An 18544-nucleotide genomic window follows, 5' to 3' on the forward strand; every position below is an offset into this window, starting at 1 on the left:
AAGGAGACGCCAAGCCAGCAAGTAAAGCAAAAGCTTCCCTCCGCCTCCACCCCACCCCCTCAATGATGAAGCCCACCTGCCCCACCTCCTGAGTGGCCCAGGAGACGCAATGTGGTGAGGTGCAGAGTCCTGGGTGGGCTGCCCCTCCTCCAAGCCCCCCTAACCTCTCCACCTTCCCGCACCTTCCCCCACCACCCCACTCCAGGGCTCAGCCTTCACTTTGGAAAGTGCCACCCAGGCAGCTCCTGAGTGTGCCTTTATGAAACTGCCCCCATAGTCCAGAACCCTCTCCTTGGGGTCCTTCCTGGCCACAGGCTGGAATAGAAGAAGGTGCACAGCCCGTGTTGCCAGGCAGAGCAGGATGTGGTGAGGATTTTCAGAGGCTGCCAGGTACCTTTGAGTGGTGCTTTTTCCTCCAGGAAGGTAGACTCTCCTGGAATAATTGAGCCAGCCTGAGCTCCTGCTCCACCCTCCTGCATCTGGCCGGGCGGCTGAGCCCAGTGCTCACTGCACCCTCATTGACCATGACCCCATCCCCAAATGCCACAGGCCAGGCCTTCTGGAGCAGGAGCAGCGGGATGGAAAGGAGTGTGAAGTCTGTGGATGTGGGCAGACAGAGCTTCACAGAATTCCCAGCCCCTCTCGACTCCTGCACTCACCTCCTCCCACACAGTGAGGCCTCCCTGGAGGGCTTCCAGGAAGAGGAAGAGGGTGGAGCTGAGTGTGGTGGGGAGGTGATGGGCAAGGAGGGGGAGCCATGACGCCAGGGTGATGAGGCTTCTCTCAGGTTGGATTAGGAACCCTCTGAGGGCTCAGGGCACCTCCTCTCCAAGGGAAAGGCAACCTAGACAGACGTCAGGGGCCATCCCAGAAGCCTGCAGATAGATGGGGACAGAGGAGGCCAAGCTGGGGAAGGCAGTCATGTGACACACTCTCGCGGCACCTGGCAAAGGGACCTTGAGGTCTCAAGGTTCCCACTACTTGGCCCAGCCTAGACCCTTGTCTCCCTGCTCACCTCCTGACCACTGCCCCCTCAGTCACTGCCAGTCAAAGTCAGAATGCTCTTCACCTTGACTCCCATTCTGTGTCAGCTGCTCAGAGTTCTAGGGGCTCCAGAGGAAACGAGGAATTGCTGGGGCCACCCTTTCCCCAGGAGCCCTCTTTCTGCTCAGCCTAGTCGTTATTAAACAAACTAAACCTAAATCTTCTGCTTCCTCCGGAACTATGGGCTACAAGGGAAATCCATCAGGGTCCCAAGAAGGGACAGTCTTATCCTGGCCACATAGGCAGAGAAGTCTTGATAACTCAGAGTTTGCACCAAATGCCATGTACACCCACCATACTGATGGTTCCCAAGCCTTTGCCTGTCAACCCCATGAAGATTCACAGCAACACTTGAGGTAAACACAAACATCACAGCTTCGTAGAGAAGGAAATGAGGGGTCAGGGTTCTCAGCTGTAACAGGGCCTGTGAAATTCCACCTCATAGTATTGTTTTGAAAATTAAATGAGATGGGAAGAGAGATGAATAGGTAGAACTCAGGAAAATTTTAGACTGTTTTAAACTATTCTATGCTGGTGGCTCAGTCAGTAAACAATCTGTCTGCCATGCAGGAGACCCAGGTTAGGTCCCTGGGTCGGGAAGACCCCCTGAAGAAGGGAGTGACAACCCACCCCAGTGTTCTTGCCTGGAGAATCCCATGGACAGTGGAGCCTGGTGGGCTACTGTCCCTGGGGTTGCAGAGTCGGACACAACTGAGCAACTAACACACACATGTGTAAATGCATTATACATTTGTCCAAACCTGTGGACTGTGAAGCACAGTAAACTCTGGGCTTTAGTTAATAACAAGGTAAAGCCATTGACAAAGGTTATGTTGAGAATACTTGGCACTGAGCTCACAGTCACATCTTACTACAAAATTACGACAGAAGGTTGGGAAGGTTTATAAGTCAAACCCATCAGAAACACTCAAGGATATAAACAGTAAGCAGTTTGAAAAATTCTTATTCTGTATCTTGTCCAACTGAGTCTAGGCTAATTTGTTTGCAGGAAATTCTCCTTGGCCATTCTGTTTGTAAATCCTAAAAGCCTTACTCCTATCTTATCGGAGTTCAGTCGGGGCTGTAACCCTTAATCTCCAGGCTGTACTGGCTTTGCAAGGTTGTTATGGAGAGTTGCATTTCCTCCCTCTTTTGTTTGTTTTGGAAAGTTGTATTTGTTATCAGATGTTTATGGGAGGACATTAGTTTACTCACCTAAATTATAATGTACACATCGGCACTGTTGCATTTAACTCATTATCATGACCTCGCTAATTTTATTATGGAAAGCTCATCTGTGTGAATGGTTTGACTTCCCTTATGAATCAGAAAGTATCAAGAGTTTATCTTGGTTTTCATTCTACAGGCTGGTTTGGGAAATAAAATAGACCTGATCAGATTCAGATTTGTTCTTTTGAAAACAACTCGAAGTACGTTTTCCACAGCACAGGTATGTAGAAAGTTTAGGTGAATAATGCTATGGATGAATCTTAAAGACAGCTGTGAATTACATAGGCTTCTTTCTAATAAGTGCTCCTTTTTATACATTGTACATGCAGCTTTGCCAAACCCTCCAGAGAGATGCTTCAGAAATAACCTGGGAGGGAAGAGAGGGTTATTTCTGGAATCCCTGCTCATCATCAACTGCTAGACGAGAGCAGAGAAAAATGGTACTTCTTAGCATCACATGACGACACACTCCATGGGGCAGGAACCATGACTGTCTTGTTACCACTATATACTGCTATAGCAGGGCTTAACATACAGAAATTGTGCAATAAATATTTATTGGATGAATGAATGAATAAACTAAGTCCAGCTTTCATTCCTGTATCGTATATTGCGGAGAAGGCAATGGCAACCCACTCCAGTACTCTTGCCTGGAAAATTCCATGGACAGAGGAGCTTGGTAGGCTGCAGTCCATGGGGTCGCTAAGAGTCGGACACGATTGAGCGACTTCACTTTCACTTTTCACTTTCATGCATTGGAGAAGGAAATGGCAACCCACTCCAGTGTTCTTGCCTGGAGAACCCCAGGGATGGGGGAGCCTGGTGGGCTGCCGTCTATGGGGTCGCGTAGCATCGGACACGACTGAAGCGACTTAGCAGCAGCAGCGTATATTGAGCTGTCTTAGTTTCTTGTTTTTCCACGACACACACAACCGCAGCCTCCCATGTTGAAGAAAGCATTGTATAATGGAATTACTGGGACTTCCTGATTGTCTAGTGGTTAAGACTTCACCTTTCAACGAAGGGGGTGTGGGTTCAATCCTTGGTTAGGGAGCTGAGATCACACATCCCCCTTCGGCCAAAAAAGCAAAACACGAAACAAATTCAATAGAGACTTGAAAAATGGTCCACCTCCAAAAAATCTTTAAAGAAAAGATAAAATTAAGAATTTTTAAAATGGAATTAACATGTCATGGGGTAAGTGAAAAATTGATCATAAAACATCACAGTTACAGCTAGTGATCTCCTTCATGGTATCGATGATGACTCACAGCCAGGAGAAAAGACACAGCTGCCTCTGGCTTCCTTTTTACCACTTGGGAACCACCTGCTATGAAGCAGACACCAGGCCACGTGCTGGGACTGGCCTGCAGAGGTCACCATGCAGTGAGCGCAGAGGTTCCCAAGTGCTGGCCCTCTGTCAATGAAAGGGCTTCCCAGGTGGCTCAGAATCCACCTGCCAAGCAGGAGATGTGAGTTTGATCCCTGGGTCAGAAAGATCCCCTGGACAAGGAAATGGCAACTCACTCCAGTATTCTTGCCTGAGAAATCCCATAGACAGAGGAGTCTGGTGGGCTACAGTCCATGAGGTCGCAAAGAGTCAGATACGACTGAGCAACTCAACAGCAGTAACATTCTTCCATCAATGAATGCTAAAGCCAGCGGGGGAAAGGGTCGAGATTATAGGGACTAATATTTTCTCAAAGTCTCTCTCCACAGGGGCTTCCCTTGTAGCTCAGATGGTAAAGAATCTGTCTGTAATGCCAGAGACCCTGGTTCAATCCCTGGAGTGGGGAACACCCACTCCAGTGTTCTTGCCTGGAGAATCTCATGGACAGAGGAGCCCGGTGGGCTACAGTTCAAGGGGTTGCAAAGAATCAGACACAACTGAGCGACTAACACTTTCACACTTTCTCCCCACCAAATCCTTATTAATTACAAGATATAAAGTCACTTTTCAGTGGAGAAAACTGGCAGGGACCACCTTAACCAATCACCAAATTACCATTTCCAGAAACAGAACTGATCAACTGCCAGGGCCTCTGGACTCTATGCACAAAGACACATCATCACTCCCTTGCTATGATGGATGGCCCCAAGTGCACGACCCGAACCTGATCACGAGGAGTCAGTCGACACACCCAGAGTGAGGGACGAGTTGCACAATCAGTGACCTGTACTCTTCAAAAGTGCCAATGTTATGAGAAACAAACAAAGCCCCAGGCCCTGCTCCAGAGGATGAAGGACTAATGGGACAAGGCGATGGAATGCAAGGCCTTGGGTTTCCTTTTTCTGTAAAGAACACTGTTGATCCATTGGCAATTTAAAGTTTTCAAATTAAATAGTGTTATTGTATTGGTGCTGATTTCCATTTTTTTATATAATTATACTCTATATTATAATTCCTGGATTTTAGGAAACAAAGACATTTAGGAATAAAAGGGAACCATATCTCATGTCCATAACTTTCTCTTACATTGTTCAGAAAAAACCCTACACATATATAATAATAAACCTCTGTGTGTCTGTGCGTGGTGTGTGTGTGTGTGTGTGTGTAGAAAGAGAGAGCGAATGAATATAGTAATTTGTTACCATTTAGGTCCATGGACGGAGGAGCCTGGTAGGCTGCAGTCCATGGGGTTGCTAAGAGTCAGACACAACTGAGCGACTTCACTTTCACTTTTCACTTTCATGCATTGGAGAAGGTAATGGCAAACCCACTCCAGCGTTCTTGCCTGGAGAATCCCAGGGACGGGGGAGCCTGGTGGGCTGCTGTCTCTGGGGTCACAGAGTCGGACACGACTGAAGTGACTTAGCAGCAGCAGCAGCAGCAGCAGCAGCAGGTCCTCTAGGTGAAATTGTTCAGGAATTCCTTGTATGATTCTTGCACCTTTTCTATAACTTTCACAGTGTCAAAATTTTTAAAAATTTACATTGAGGTACCTGGGCTGTGCCCTGGGAAATTTTGATTCTGTAGTTCTGGGATGAGTTGGTGTTTTCATTTTTAACAAGTACCTAGGTAGTTCCAATGCAGCGGCCTGCAGGAAAGGATTAGGGAAACGGTATGCACTGAGATTTCCCCAGGATCATACAGCTAGTCAGGGACCAAGCCAAAACCAGAAGCTCTCTTTCCTTCCCATCCAGGGCTCCTGCCACCACACTGCACACTTTGTTAAAACAAGTTAGGCACATTTTAAAGATGATTTCCAATCAATAGTTTTCAAAATTGCAAAACTAGGGGTAAAAAAGAAAGAAAGAATGACCCATTCAGGTCAACTCCTCTCAATGTTTGTATCAAAATTAAACTCTCCGTCCTCTACTAACCCCAGAAAACCTCTCAATGGCTGTGTTTCCTGCTAGTCAACTCACTCACCTGAGCCAGAAACCGGGAGCAACCTAACAATTCTATGTTTCCATCAGTTTCCAAATCCTTCTGCCCTAAGTGTTAAATTCTGTTGTCCTTCTCTTACTTCAGGGATGGTTTTGTTTCTCATCAGGACAACTGCAAAACCTGTGCCTCGCTTTGCTATATCAAGTTCATTAACCTTTCCTTCTGCAGTGTCTTCTCTGCTGTTAGTTCTGTCCAGGAAACTTTGTATCTAAAAGTCTTTAGAAGTTTAATATGGATATTTTATATATCTTTTACTTCTCTATTTAATATTTACTTACTTAATATTTCTCCACTTAATACTCAAGTATTCCCCTATGTTCTTAAATACAAGGAATTGCTGTTGTTTTGTTCAGTTGCTCAGTTGTGTCTGACTCTTGGCCACCCCATGGACTGCAGCACGCCAGGCCTTCCTTGTCCTTCACCAACTCCTGGAGTTTACTCAAACTCGTGTCCATTGAGTCAGTGATGCCATCCAACCATCTCATCCTGTGCCATCCCTTTCTCCCGCCTTCAGTCTTTCCCAGCATCAGGGTCTTTTCCAATGAGTCGGCTCTTCACATCAGGTGGCCAAAGTAGTGGAACTTCAGCTTCAGCATCAGTCCTTCCAATGAACATTCAGGACTGATCTTCTTTAGGATGGACTAGTTGGATCTCCTTGCAGTCCATGGGACTCTCAAGAGTCTTCTCCAGTGCCACAATTCAAAGGCATCAATTTTTCGTCGCACAGCCTTTTTTATTGTCCAGCTCTCAAATCCATACATGACTACTGGAAAACCATAGCTTTGACTAGATGGACCTTTGTAATGCAAAGTAATATCTCTGCTTTTCAATACACTACATTTGTCATTGCTTTTCTTCCAAGGAGCAAGCATCTTTTATTTCATGATTGCAGTCACCATCCACAGTGATTTGGGAGCCCAGGAAAATAAAATCTGTCACTGTTTCCATTGTTTCTCCATCTATTTGCCATGAAGTGATAGGACCGGATGCCATGATCTTTGTTTTCTGAATGCTGAGTTTTAAGCCAGCCTTTTCACTCTCCTCTTATAGTCAAAATTATTTTAATATCCTTGTCTACTAGTTGAAATGAATCATCTGTGTCATTTTCAGATTGGCTTCCATTGACTGACTTTTCTTCTCATTATAGGTTATACTTCCCTGTTTTCTTGTAGCTTGATAGTTTATTTATTAGATAATGGATTGAGTGAATTTTTTCTTACTGAGTGCTGAATACTTTTGAATTTCTATAAATATTCTAGAGCTTTGTTCTGGGGTGCAGTTAAATTACTTTCCAATAGTTGAATCATTTTGAGGCTTGTCATCAAGCTTTCCTAAGGGAGACCAGAACAGCCTTTAGTCTCAGGCAAATTTCTAACCCACCCGCCTCCTGGTGAGCCAAAACTCAGCTATGTACTCTACCCGTCGTCCCATGAATTCCAAGGCTTTTCCTCTCTGGCTGCAGGGAACACAAATTATTCCTTCCCTTGTGTGAGTTCTGACATTTGTTCCTTCTGTGCTTCTTCAGTGGTTCTGTCCCCAGCACTTGGTAGAACAACGCTCAGGAAAATTTGTGTGTTGATGGAATGATGTGCTACCTGTGAAACCCAACACAAGGTAACATCCAACATGTTCCGAGGGAGGGAAGAATCCTGGAGAAGCTGGGCCTTGGCAGCATGGGAACGCTCAGTGCAGGAGGTGGACCGCATGGGTTGTGCGTGCTATTTTGTGTTCTGTTTCTACGTTATGCTCCTCAGAAGGCATAGACGTGCAGGTTCACAGCCTCAGAAGCTTCCCAGTGAAACATGAAACTAGCCCTCATACTTAGAGCGCAAGGAGAGACCAAAGGAAGAGGCAGACAGCTCTGGACTGGTCGGTGGAAGGCATAATAAGCAGAGAACTTACGCAGTAGGGGTGTCTTGGGCAGCCTCAAGATGGGTAGATCTCTGCCACTGCCTACCACAATCTTGAACATTTAGAGACCTTAATGGCTTTCAGTTACATACACCCTCTGATGGTCTCAAAACACATTGTTCTTTCAAGTTTGTGCCTTTGAAAATGGCTCCAGCTATGGGGACAGTTATATCTACTACTGTGGGCAGGAATCCCTTAGAAGAAATGGAGTAGCCATCATAGTCAACAAAAGAGTCCAAAATGCAGTACTTGGATGCAATCTCAAAAACAACAGAATGATCTCTGCTCATTTCCAAGGCAAACCATTCAATATCATGGTAATCCAAGTCTTTGCCCCAACCAGTAATGCTGAAGAAGCTGAAGTTGAATGGTTCTATGAAGACCTACAAGACATTTTAGAACTAACACCCAAAAAAGATGTCTATTTCATTATAGGAGACTGGAATGCAAAAGTAGGAAGTCAAGAAACACCTGGAGTAAGAGGCAAGTTTGGCCTTGGAGCACAGAATGAAGAAAGGCAAAGGCTAACAGAGTTTTGCCAAGAGAATGCACTGGTCATAGCAAACACCCTCTTCCAACAACACAAGAGAAGACTCGACACATGGACATCATCAGATGGCCAACACTGAAATCAGGTCTATTATATTCTTTGCAGCCAAAGATGGAGAAGCTCTATATAGTCAGCAAAAACAAGACTGGGAGCTGACTGTGGCTCAGACCATGAACTCCTTATTGCTAAATTCAGACTTAAATTGAAGAAAGTAGGGAAAACCACTAGACCATTCAGGTATGACCTAAATCAAATTCCTTATGATTATACAGTGGAAGTTAGAAATAGATATAAGGGACTAGATCTGATAGACAGAGTGCCTGATGAACTATGGATGGAGGTTTGTGACGTTGTACAGGAGACAGGGAGCAAGACCATCCCCAAGAAAAAGAAATGCCAAAAAGCAAAAATGGCTGAGGAGGAGCTATTTGTCTTACAAATAGCTGAGAAAAAAGGGAAGCGAAAAGCAAAGGAGAAAAGGAAAGATATAAGCAACTGAATGCAGAGTTCCAAAGAATAGCAAGGAGAGATAAGACAGCCTTCCTCAGTGATCAGTGCAAAGAAACAGAGGAAAATAATAGAATGGGAAAAATTAAAGATCTCTTCAAGAAAATTAGAGCTACCAAGGGAACATTTCATGCAAAGGTAGGCTCAATAAAGGACAGAAATGGTATGGACCTAACAGAAGCAGAAGATATTAAGAAGAGGTGGCAAGAATACACAAAAGAAGAACTGTACAAAAAAGATCTTCATTTCGAGGCCCAGCCCCGGCTGATCCAGGGAGTTCGAAGCGGAGACGGCGTCGGCGAGGATCAGGATACAATAGCTTAAATTAGATATTAATTAGAGATGTAAAGAGTAATAGAATGAGGATAGCTCAGTAGGAAAATTCAGTGGAGAAAAGAGGCTGAGTAGCTTGATTTACGCGGGAGACCAATAAAACTTCAAGACAAGAAGTTTGCACCACTTACGTAGGCCGCAGGCATCCTTCTGTTCTCCTAAAGGAAAGGAGACACTGAGGCCTCCCTGGTCGGATCTTAGAAGCCCAGGCATAATTAGTAAGTATGGCGGGCTCCGAGCTCCAGATGGAGACTCAGCCAGAGTTTGAGAGAGAGAGTGACATGGGGAGACCAATATTTCAAGAAACTGATCCCAATTCTTTATTTTCCATGGTCTACTTTTATACACTGAGATGTTATGCAAAAGTCATGTGGGGTCAGCAGTCCTGACTTTTATCAAAGTCAGGTACTTCATACAAATGTATACAGAGGCCTTAGGGGTGTTACATCATCTTCTGGCCAGGGGGCCTGCTGACAATTTATGACCCTCTCCTTGTGACAGCAGTCAGTCAACCAGGACACTTATTTCTCCAGGGGTGATTATTCTTAAAAAAGACTCCACCTTCCGAAGGTACCAGATAAAGTTACATTCCTATAGGGTGAGGGTGTAGTGGGTTTTAATTAAGAAAAGAATTTACTTAGCCTAAGGTCTAACATGATTAATATCAAAGGTTAATACTTATTTCTTCTATATATTCATTAATGTGTGTAAGGGCAGGGAATATGGAGACTTAGCAACAAACATTGGCTCAACAAATGAAAAACCCCTCACCAATACAATTTCTAATCAGCCCACTATACTTATACTAATGGTTTTCTAACTTTTCTAAGGAACCTGTTTTTAGAAGGTTTAAAGCATCTCGTGCCTCTCACGGTTGGGAGGCTGTGAGCAATCACATGTGGCCGGACAAGCCTGTCAGGCAGGCTAGAGAATCTTCAGAGGAGTTTGTAGGTTGAAACACTCCTATCATGCCCAGGAGTTTTTATTAATTGGAGCTCTAAGTTAACTCCTTCTCCAAAAGAGGTGGTGAGGGACAGCCCCCCATAAAGTCAGAGGTGTAGGTGAGAGCATAAAGTAGTAAAGTAGGCAGGCTCTGGTTATGGGGGTAGATGCTCGAGGATTTCCAGGGGGACTCCTGAGGCTCGATCCCGCCTTTGCGTATGTCGAGCCTCCTTCCTGATGACCTTTGCCACGGGCGGAGTGCCTCATGCTGGCCCCCAACACTTCATGACCCAGATAATCACTTGACTGGAAGGTGAAGTCAAGTGGGCCTAAGGCCCATTTTGAAGCATCACTACAAACAAAGCTAGTGGAGGTGATGGAATTCCAGTTGAGCTATTTCAAATCCTAAAACATGATGCTGTGAAAGTGCTGCACTCAATATGCCAGCAAATTTGGAAAACTCAGCAGTGGCCACAGGACTGGAAAAGGTCAGTTTTCATTCCAATCCCAAAGAAAGGCAATGCCAAAGAATGCTCAAACTACTGCACAATTGGACTCATCTCACATGCTAGTAAAATAATGCTCAAAATTCTCCAAGCCAGGCTTCAACAGTGAACCATGAACTTCTAGATGTTCAAGCTGAATTTAGAAAAGGCAGAGGAACCAGAGATCAAATTGCCAACATCCACTGGATCATCAAAAAGCAAGAGAGTTCCAGAAAAACATCTATTTCTGCTTTATTGACTATCCCAAAGCCTTTGACTGTGTAGATCACAATAAACTGGAAAATTCTGAAAGAGATGGGAATACCAGACCACCTGACCTGCCTCTTGAGAAACCTATATGCAAGTCAGGAAGCAACAGTTAGAACTGGACATGGAACAACAGACTGGTTCCAAATAGGAAAAGGAGTACGTCAAGGCTGTATATTGTCACCCTGCTTATTTAACTTCTATGCAGAGTACATCTTAAGAAAATCTGGGCTGGATGAAGCACAAGCTGGAATCAAGATTGTTGGGAGAAATATCAATCACCTCCGATATGCAGATGACACCACCCTTATGGCAGAAAGTGAAGAAGAATTAAAGAGCCCCTTGATGAATGTGAAAGAGGAGTGTGAAAAATTTGGCTTGAAGCTCAACATTCAGAAAACGAAGATCATGGCATCTGGTCCCATCACTTCATGGCAAATAGAAAGGGAAACAGTGGAAACAGTGGCTGACTTTATTTTTGGGGCTCCAAAATCACTGCAGATGGTGACTGCTGCCATGAAATTAAAAGACACTTACACCTTGGAAGGAAAGTTATGACCAACCTAGATAGCATATTCAAAAGCAGAGACATTACCTTGCCAACAAAGGTCCATCTAGTCAAGGCTATGGTTTTTCCAGTAGTCATGTATGGATGTGAGAGTTGGACTGTAAAGAAAGCTGAGCACTGAAGAATTGATGCTTTTGAACTGTGATGTTGGAGAAGACTCTTGAGAATCCCTTGGACTGCAAGGAGATCCAACCAGTCCATCGTAAAGGAGATTAGTCCTGGGTGTTCATTGGAAGGACTGATGTTGAAGCTGAAACTTCAATACTTTGGCCACCTGATGCAAAGAACTGACTCATTGGAAAAGACCCTGATGCTGGAAAAGATTGAGGGCAGGAGGAGAAGGGGACGACAGAGGATGAGATGGTTGGATGGCATCACTGACTCAAGAAACTTGAGTTTATTTGGTAAACTCTGGGAGTTGGTGATGGACAGGGAGCCCTGGCTTGCTGCAGTTCATGGGGTCGCAAAGAGTTGGACACGACTGAGCGACTGAACTGAACTGATGGGGACAGAGGACAGAGCCTACATCCCAAGGTCAGGGGTGGGAGATGCAGTCTTTGTGCACCCAGGTCCAGTTCTCAGGTCAACAACAGTCACTTCCTTCCAATTACCTCCTCCAACAGGAGGTCAGAGTTCACAACTGCAGATGGTCAGGCCCCCACTGCAATGAAAAATAGGCACCAAGCCAGGGGTCATGGTACTCACCACAGAGCTATGAGTTCACACTTGCCCTGAAACAATAATTATTTCCCAGTGATGTGTGTATGTGTGCATGTGTGCACACGCACAGGAATTCTACAGGAATTCTTGGATCCAAGCAGTACTTGGTGCTATATAAAATACGGCTCAGAGAACATTAGAGTCTTCAGTTCTTAGAATGGGAGACTCTTTCCAAAAGAACATGTTCCCAAATATCACCAATTTTCATAAAGAGAGAGAACTGTTTTGGGAATTAATGAAATTCTTGGTAGGGGTGTTGTTTAGATGAATGCTCTAATATCAACCCTGCCCAATATGCTCTCAAGAACAACATGGCAAGAAAACATAGATAAGCCATCAACAAAGTAAGAGGATATTTCTTCATCCTCAGAAAGAAAAAGAGGGCTATGATTGCTTTTGAACTTGGGTATCCTAACCAGTCCAGGGTGAGTCAAGTTCTGTGAAGTGGATTTGCAGTCGGTGATGACAAGTGGAGAAGAGAAGGATGGTTGATTGAAGAAGAAATAGAAAACAAAAGTTATTCCCCTTAGGAGCAAGATCGTGTGATGAACTGTTATTTCCCCGTGAGCATACATTTTCCTTCTGGAGACCAGAGGAGTAGGAAGATCTGCTTCCCACCACCCTGGTCGGCGAGGCTGGGTCGGGGAGATGCAGCTTTTGCCTTTGGTTTGAAAAGTCCAGAGATCAGGTGACCGGCGTGCTTCCAGTGCAGGCGGAGAGTGGTACAACCACCAGTGTGTTTCCTCTGCCTTTTCCCACTCCTCTGATCCAAATCACCTCCAGTGCAGGGGGAGAGCAGAGAAGCAAGCATGAAAAAAGCGTCAGTCACTCAGTCGTGTCCGACTCTGTGACTCCATGGACGGTAGCCCAACAGGCTCCTCTGTCTATGGAATTCTCCAGGCAAGGGTACTGGAGTGGGTTGCCATTTCCTTCTCCAGGGGATCTTCCTGACCCAGGGTTCAAACCCAGCCTTCCTGCATTGCAGGCAGATTCTTAACCATCTGAGCCACCAGGGAAGCCCTTGAAGAAGGGTTTCACGTCCCTTAATGCCTGGATTGTAAGCTGAATTGAGAACAACCTCAGCTTTTATGCACACCTTGCAGAGAATGCAGGAACAAACCAAGGGGCAAGCACGGCAGTCGCCCTGGAAGACTGGAATGAAGACACCACCTGGACTGACCTTCCACCGTGCCCTTGGAGGAGGGGGGGACTCTGCGTGTGCACCTCACCTGACCTCTGGGGCCTTACAGCCATCAGTAAAAGGATGGCCACTCTCAGACACACGTGCCAAAGCCCTGGATGAAGTCATTGTTATTATGCTCATTTTCAAAGGGAAAATTTCGTCTCTAGAGTGGGGACCTTTGCCAAATTGCTTAGTTACCAAGTATGTGTTTGCAGTTATATTTACAAAGTCAGCCCTTCCCTCCCCTGTTTCAATCACCAGGAACCCCCTTGGTTTACATCCCAATGCCTGACTTTGAGACCTGCTGCCAGCAGAGCTCCTTTCTAATAGCTGCACCAAGAGGGCTGTTCCCCCAGGACAGCCATCGTCTTGTTCAGAGGTCAAGTTCACTCATCTCTAGCTCTGCGTCCATCGCCTCACTCCCTCCATGTCCCCAGTCGATGGTGTTGAGCAGCTACTGCACCAGCCACTCTGCTGGGCATCGAGAGCACCTGGACAATGCATGGTAAAGCTCTTACAGCACATGAGGCTCAACTCCAGGGACTTGACATATCCTGACATATATGTAATCCTCACAACAGCCCTAGGGAGAAGACGTCAATGTTCCCACTTAACAGAAGAGCAAATAGAGGCACAGAGCACTGCAAGTAACGTGGCCAGTGTCACAGTATGACCAAGTGTTGGAGCCATTGTTTGACCCAGGAATTCTGCCAACAGAGCTCCAGCACTGTAATAAGGCCTCAGGATTCAGCAGGAGGATCAGGACACTCTCGCAGGTCACCAGTGTGGGGAAGCAGGCTGGGTGACGTCTTAGAGGGGGACTCGGGGAACCATGGGGCACTGGAGGGTGTCCAACTTTACCTGGGATCCTCTGCACTGAAGACGCAATGTCCGCAATTTCTCTCACTGGCCTTGGAGCCCCAGAACCATCATGGCAGCATCTCAGATGCTCACCTCAGGGCTTCAAAATCAACTTAAGACATAAAGTCATGGGCTAATGACTCCAGTGTGTGTGGACATAGCGTCCTCGGGGCTGATGCCCCCGTGGGTTGGTTCAGTGCCTCCATAGCTCCCTTCCTGTGGCATTAGAGGGCATGTGTCATCTAAAAGGAGCGTTGTTTAAGGCTGTAGCCCAGGATGGTTCATTGCCTCCAAGGAGCTGCCAGGCCTGGCTCCCTTAGCACGTGGGGCTTTCTCACCTTAGCCTGTTTCGGGGCCATAGCTCTCCACCTGCCCTCTGGACCACAGGGTCTGCTGCTGCTGTGGACACACAGACCTTCACTCACAGGCATTCCTCAACACCCACCACGTGCCAGGCACTGGTCCAGGCACTGGCAATACTGCAGTGAACGAACAGGAGAATAACTGCTCTCATGGAGGTAGTGGAGGCCAGATAACAAACAGAATGAGTACGTGCGTGCTCAGTTGCTTCAGTCATGTCCAGCTCTTTGCGACCCTATGGACTGTAGCCTGCCACACTCCTCTGTCCATGGGATTCTCCAGGCAAGAATATTGGAGTAGGTTGTCATTTCCCTCTCCAAAATGAGGGAGTGAGGCATGCAAATAAGCAGGGCAAGTATTCTAGGCATCAGTCATGGAAAGATCCTGAGGCAGGCATGCGTCTGACCCACCAAACGTTCCAAGGCTGATAGAGGACCATCCAACTGTCCCCTGAAAGAACAGGGGTGGGAGTGATTAGGGAGCAAGGCTACCAAAGAAGGTGGCGCATCAACAAATAAAATTCAAATAAAACAACCTCTTGCCTAAGTTAGCTAAAAGAGACTATCTGTGGTCAGCTGAGACTTCTAATTTTGTTAGCTGGTTTTGTTTTGTTGCTATTCAGTCACTCAATTGTCTCTGACTCTTTGTGACCCCATGGACTGCAATACACCAAGCTTCCCTGTCCAGCACTAACTCCCAGAACTTGCTCAAACTCAAGTCCATTGAGTCAATGATGCCATCCAACCATCTCATCCTCTGTCGTCCCCTTCTCCTCCAGCCTTCAATCTTTCCCAGCATCAGGGTCTTTTCCAATGAATCAGTTCTTCCTATCAGGTGGCCAAAGTATTGGAGCTTCAGCTTCAGCATCAGTCCTTCCAATGAACATTCAGGGTTGATTTCCTCTAGGTTTTATTTTAATCTTGTTTAATAGTTTATCTTCAAACTGCCTGTCTGGGGCTATGTAGTCCTATCTATAGAGTCAGAAATCACAGTATTTTCAAGTTAGAAAGGCTGTTTGAGACCCCTCAGGCTATTCCCCATTTTACAGATGACAATACTGAGGTCCATAGAGATTTGGTCACAAGTTCAACTTCCCTTTTCTACCTGTGTAGAAGTGAAGTGAAGTCGCTCAGTCGTGTCTGACTCTTTGTGACCCCAGGGACTATAGCCTACCAGGCTCTTCCATCCGTGGGATTTTCCAGGCAAGAATACTGGAGTGGGTTGCCATTTCCTTCTCCAGGAGATCTTCCCAACCCAGGGATTGAACCCGGGTCTCCCGCATTGTAGGCAGATGCTTTACCATCTGAGCCACCACCTGTGTAGAGCAGGGGTTAAAATGTCTCTGCTGTCTCTTAGCCTAAACTACTATTGCCCAAACCCTCAGGATTCTCTTCTCTAATGCCATGGCTATTTCTGTACTAAACATAACAGGCTCAAAGATAAAATTTCTGAAAATCCTAAACTCAGTTCAGTAGTTTTAATCAAAGCATCCTATGCTCCTCTGCCTTCCTGGTTTCTCTGCTTGCTTCTGTGACTCCTTCACCCTCATATTTTTTTTACTGCTTTTTATTCTCATTTCTACATAAAAGAATCCCATCTGCTTCTAAATGTGCCTTCTGTGTACAGTGGCATCTGTTTGCAACCATCTTATTCCCTGACAGTCCACAGTGTAACCTCTAGACTGCCGTGTGTCTCAAGAGGGCATATGGCACCAAGTTTTATAGAGATTTAAATGAAGAGCTGAGTTGAGAATAGAGTGATTATGATTGTGCTTAGCCACTCAGTCATGTCCGACCCAAGGGTCCGCCAGGGTCCTCTGTCCATGGGATTCTCCAGGCAAGAATACTAGAGTGAGTAGCCATTTCCTTCTCCAGGGGATCTTCTTGATCCAGGAATCGAACCTATGTCTCCTGTGGCTCCTGCATTGCAGGCAGATTCTTTACAGTCTGAACCCCTGGGGAAGCCTGTAATTATGATTACACATGCTTTATTCACCTTCATGTTCATTTGCTAAGGATAATGTTGAAATAAAATCTTCCAGGATAGGAAGTTGCCTGTGAATGAAACTTTGGCATCAACCTTTTGAAGGGCCCTCTCCCAGAACTCACAGATGTATGCACTTTTCTTATATATACATACATATATATATATGTGTGTGTGTGTGTGTGTGTGTGTGTGTGTGTTCTAGGTGCATAGGTCTAGTTTCCTGACCAGGGATCAAGCCCAGGCCCCCTACATTGGGAGCACAGAATCGTAGCCACTGGACCACCAGGGAAGTCCCTGAAATTTTCTACTCGGGTAACTAATCACATATAATTTGGTAAAGCAAATGCAGATCAAAAAAGAGAGAGAGATCTGAAGATTTAAAGCCTTCTTTTATTTGTCCCCACTGCTGACAACGCCAGAGGAGGCTGGTCTTGTCACTGGGGTTCTTTTGTTAAGAGTAGAAAGAATACTTTTTCCTTTGTAAGCAGTAATGTAAAAGCCAGCTCTTTATTACTTTGAGTGACTCCTAAGTGTCCTACAGCTGTGTCCTTTTATGTTCTTAAGTCTCAGAGGAGGCACGATGAACTGGGCTGAGAGAGTGGGGGTGGTGAGGAAGGGGGGACTCGAGGAAGGCGTCCAGAAGGAGCTGAGCCTTGAAGAACTGCCCCCTCCCCACCCCTGGCAAACAGGGCAAGGAGCGGGGGATGGGCTTTCCAAGCAGAGGCAGCGGTGGGGGGGTTGCGGGGGGTGGGGTGCGTGTGTTAGGGGGCCGCCCAGGTTTGGTGGAAGTGGCCCAAGGTGGGCTTTTCATGCCAAGCAAAGGGACCGCCTGTAGAGTGAGGTCCTCATTTGGGGTCTAGAGAGTAAGTTTTTAGAAATTTTTGTTATTGTCTTGAAACTGTCTGTGTGTCTGTTTATTTTTCATAAACTTTTCAAAGACACATGTGACCCCTAGTAGTTTAAAATCAATTGCTGGAGAGGATGAGAGCCACAGGAGGGATTTTAAGGACAAGAGCAACCTGGCCATGTTTTTCCAGGTCTCTGTAGTGAGAATGTGGAGAATGGACCCCAGGGGAGCCAGGTGGGCAGCATGGAACTAGTGAGACGCGTGATGAGGGGGCTTGGGGGGAGGGGATGGTGGGCACCGAGCCAGATGCAGCCTGCAAGGCAGGGGGCAGGGAAACGGGTCGTGAACACTAGGAGGGCACCATGGAAGAGTTTAGAACCTTCCACGGGTAGAGGAGGTGGGAAAAGAGAGGAATCTGACAGGAGGCCCTAGATTTCAAGCATAGGCAATGACGTGATGTTGTCAACAAACAAGGCAGGGAGGCCACTGTGAAGGGAAGGGGATGGACTCAGCCTTAGACACTTGATACTTGAGCTTCCCATGACAGAGATGCTCAGAGGTGGTTAAAACACATCCAAAGCTGTGGGGTGATCAGACATAGATAGAAAACGTCATTAACATGCATTTAGGTGTCAAAGGTCCATCTAGTCAAAGCTATGGTTTTTCCAGTAGTCATGTATGGATGTGAGAGCTGGACCATAAAGTAGGCTGAGCACAGAATTGATGCCTTCGAATTGTGGTACTAGAGAAGATTCTTGAGAGTCCCTTGGACTGCAAGATCAAGCCAGTCAATCCTAAAGGCAATCAACCCTGAATATTCATTGGAAAGACTGATGCTGAAGCTGAAGCTCCAATACTTTGGCCACCTGATGTGAAGAGCTGACTCATTGGGAAAAAACCTTGATGCTGGGAAAGATTGAAGGCAGAAGGAGAAGGGGACGACAGAGGCAGAGATGGCTGTCATGCTGCAGTCCATGGGATCGCAAAGAGTTGGACACAACTTGTGGACTGAACAACAACAAGGTGACGGTTAGAATCATGAAATAATTGATCTTATCTGCAGAGAAACTGAGGCAGGAGGATGGAGACAGGCAGGAGACAGAAGCCTGTGACACGCCAACATTTAAAGAGGGAAGAGAAGGGCGAGTCATGAAGGAGGCAAAGGAAATGACTCACGGAGGGTGAAGGAGGATCCCAGGGTACACAAGTCAGTAAGACAAGCCCTAGGAGCCATTCACTGGACTTTGCAAGTAGAACAATGTTGGTTACCTGAGCTGCAACAATTCCACTCCCTTGATCTAGATGGAAGAAAAATGGTTACGGATTTTAAACGTTTGAAAAGTAATGAAGAAGAAACAA

General features: G+C 46.1%; 1 pseudogene; it reads left to right on the top strand.

The window, feature by feature from the left end:
- LOC113898766 overlaps positions 1-18544 on the top strand; it is a 65232-nt pseudogene that overhangs the window by 2210 nt on the left and 44478 nt on the right.

This window comes from Bos indicus x Bos taurus, chromosome 9, assembly GCF_003369695.1.
Source record: "Bos indicus x Bos taurus breed Angus x Brahman F1 hybrid chromosome 9, Bos_hybrid_MaternalHap_v2.0, whole genome shotgun sequence".
Lineage (NCBI taxonomy): Eukaryota > Metazoa > Chordata > Mammalia > Artiodactyla > Bovidae > Bos > Bos indicus x Bos taurus.